This window comes from Malus sylvestris, chromosome 10 (genome assembly GCF_916048215.2).
Source record: "Malus sylvestris chromosome 10, drMalSylv7.2, whole genome shotgun sequence".
Taxonomy (NCBI): Eukaryota; Viridiplantae; Streptophyta; class Magnoliopsida; order Rosales; family Rosaceae; genus Malus; species Malus sylvestris.
In genome coordinates, this window is record NC_062269.1 from 18,428,404 (window position 1) to 18,431,828 (window position 3,425).

General features: G+C 35.6%; 1 long non-coding RNA gene across 1 annotated transcript; it reads right to left on the reverse strand.

Moving 5' to 3' along the window:
• Positions 1-244: 244 nt before the first annotated feature.
• LOC126586999 (uncharacterized) lies at positions 245-3,142 on the reverse strand. Its single transcript, XR_007610956.1, has 2 exons — positions 2,729-3,142; positions 245-586 (listed from the first exon to the last, which is right to left on the reverse strand). It is a non-coding gene; the product is annotated as an uncharacterized LOC126586999 (long non-coding RNA).
• Positions 3,143-3,425: the final 283 nt, after the last annotated feature.

Genomic DNA, 3,425 nt, shown 5'->3' on the forward strand with positions numbered 1-3,425 from the left:
TGGAGTGCAAAATGAGATTTTTGGAGTGCCAATAACAATTCCCTATATATATATGGTAAATTACATTGTAGCAACTAGACCTGGCATTCGTGTCGTGTTTCCCGTGTTCGTGTCGTTTTCGTATCATACCCGATATCTTAATAGGTCGTGTCGTCTAACACCCGTTAAAATAAACGGGTAAAATGACCCGACCCGAAATCGACCCGATAATATTAACGGGTAATATGACCCGACCCGTTACCCGTTAAGGAAATATATTTTAGACCAATAAATAATTAAATAAAAAACATAATACTTTTTTTAAGTGAAAAAAAGGTTGCACGCCCAGTGGGACTCAATCCCACAATTGCTTGATTAGAATTTAGAACCAAAACACAAATCAATCTTCTAGCTGTGCAAGAATGGTACAGTCGGCCACCGACGAAGACTACTCTTGCTATGTGCCATGCCTATAGGCACTAACAATAAGGAGATTAGATGAGACTATATGCAAGGGATCCCAATGCCCACCTTATTGCGAGTGTGATGCCATGCACAATGGACTCCTCATCGTTTACTGAATCTGAATCTCTAGCGTCCATTGCTTCTGAAACAAAATGGGTATAAATTAATTAATAGCTTTTTAAACAGGTAGGATATTAATATCAGTAACAATGGATATTACCAAGCAATAAAGCATTCAGCATTAGACAAGATAATACCAAGTTTTCGATATGGTACACAGTGCAGTGAGACTGAGTGCAATTCAATTGGTATACAATATACTTGTCAATATATAGGAGCCATTTTGAGGATGGAAACAGTTCTAGCGTTCAAGGCACCAACTACTACTAACTTAAATATATTTTTTCACACAAAGGTTATGTCACATAAATGAATTTTTTAATCAAGAAAAAAAGGAAGTAGATAAAAAGATACAACAATTTTCAAAATAAAAAATAATTTGGGTATGCACTAATTAGGATATATATATAATTAAGGGTAAATTACATAGTAGCCCCTCAGGTTTGAGCTCTATTGCAATCTCATACAACATCTTTAAAACATTTCACTTTCATACCTCAAGTATTATTTTATTTCAATTTCATACAACCGTTAGATTTTCCATCCATGGATCTATTAAATGCTGACGTGGCTGCCACATATATGACACGTGACTGCTAAATGTCTGCCACGTGGCTGCCAAATGTCTGCCACGTGGCAAATAAAATAATTTTTAATTTAAAAAAAAAAAAAACATATTTGTCACTTTTTTTTTTCTCTTTCTTCTTCTTCTTCTCTCTCTTTCTTCTTCTTCTGGGTTCGGACCTTTTTTTTTTTTTTTTCTTCTTCTTCTTCTTCTTCTTCTTCTCCCTCCTCCTCCTCCTTCTTCTTCTTTTTTTCTTCTTCTCTTTCTTCTTCTTCTCTTTCTTCTTCTTCTTCTAGGTTCGGTCCTTTTTTTTTTTTTTTTTCTCTTTCTTCTTCTTCTTCTCTTTCTTTTTCTTCTTCTTTTGGGTTCGGACCTTATTTTTTTTTTCTTCTTCTTTTTCTTCTTCTTCTCCCTCCTCCTCTTTCTTCTTCTCTTCTTCTTCTTCCTCCTTTTTCTGGGTTCGGTCCTTTTTTTTTTTTTTTCTTCTTCTTCCTCCTCCTCCTCCTCCTCCTCCTCCTCTTTCTTCTTCTTCCTCCTTCTTCTGGGTTCGGACCCCTTTCTTTTTTTTTTTTTTTTTTCTTCTTCTTCTTCTTTCTCCTCCCTCCTCTTTCTTCTTCTTCTTCTCTTTCTCTTTCTTCTTCTTCTGGGTTCGGACCTTTTTTTTTTTTTTTTTTTTTTTCTTTCAATTTCAGGTTTTTAAAAAAAAATAAAAAATTATTTTATTTGCCACGTGGCAGACATTTGGCAGCCACATGTCATATATGTGGCAGTCACGTCAGCATTTAACAGATCCATGGATGAAAAATCTAACGGTTGTATGAAATTAAAATAAAATAGTACTTGAGGTATGAAAGTGAAATGTTTTAAAGATGTTGTATGAGATTGCAATAGAGCTTAAACCTGAGGGGCTACTATGTAATTTACCCTATAATTAAAAATGAGGGCTCCTGGAGATGGTGCTCTGTGCAGCTAGACTCCTTTGGCACTCTCCAAAGTAGGGTAGCCACTGCTTTCAGTTATTAAAAATGAGGACTCCAGGAGATGGTGCTCTGTGCAGCTGCTCCTTTGGCACTTTCCAAAGCAGCCATTGGTTTTAGTTACATTTTTTTCATTTCCATGAATCAAAAACAGCTTGAAAAAACTGTCACGCAATTTCCCTTTTTGATCTTCTTTTTTTTATAACAAAAGTGAAGAATAGATGAAACATAAAAGAACATCCAGGAATGTAATGAAATTCCTTGGCATTACATGCCCAAATCATCATCCAACCAATTCACAAGCAATTCAAATAATGTAGCACCGAAATCTAACAAACACTGCTTTGAATGTACTTAACATTCTCACACACACACACACACACACACACACCAGATTTCATTGAAATATTGAATTTAGTTTCACATCAAATTATCCGAGTTTTAGGGTTTAGGGTTTAAATGTTTAATGCACAGTTGAAAACAAAACAATCAAAATTGTACCAAGTGTAATCGAACAATATGAACGCATATCAAAATTGGGTGTTCAAAGCGAGGGAAAAATTGGGTGTCTAAACCCGATTCATAGAAAAACAACAATAGATGATGACAACGAATTTCTTACCTGCGCCGTCACATAAATCGCCAGAAAATGACAGACTTTGGGAATTCGACTCGCTCAGATGAATGCGTTTCTGGACAATGTAAAATTGAACAGATCAACAAGAGGAAGAGATGAATCCAACGCAAGAAACGATGTGTCGATCGTGGTCAGAAATAGGAACTATAAGTGTAGAGAAAGTTTGAAGAGGGAGAAATACTTATGTAGAGAAATAAAGAGGAAGAGGTCGTACAAATGGAGGACGAGAAGATCGTGGCTGTCAGATCAGAGTTTTTTGGAAGAGCAGACGGCGGGAGATTGTGGCTAGGAAGAACAGACGGCACCACGGCGGGTCGGGAGAGAGGGTTACGGCTTACAAGAGTGGGGAGAGTCCGAGAGAGAAAGGGATTAGAATTTAGAGCTGGGCAGTGGGCTGGCTTTTGTTTTGATTAGAATTTAGGACTCAGATGGAAAAATTTGGAAAATATAAGGGGTTTTTTTGTCTAATTGTTTTTAATAATATAAGTGAAATAGAATCCAACGGTACAAATTTAATCTCATTTATCTTACGGCTGTTATTTAAGTAAAGTCTTTAATAGTTTTTTAATTAATGTAGAAGTATAAAAAATATAGAAAAAAATATATAAATGCTCGTAATAACAAGCTTGACAACTTTCGTGAAGAACTTAACTTCGAAATTCACCACTATAATCATATAAAT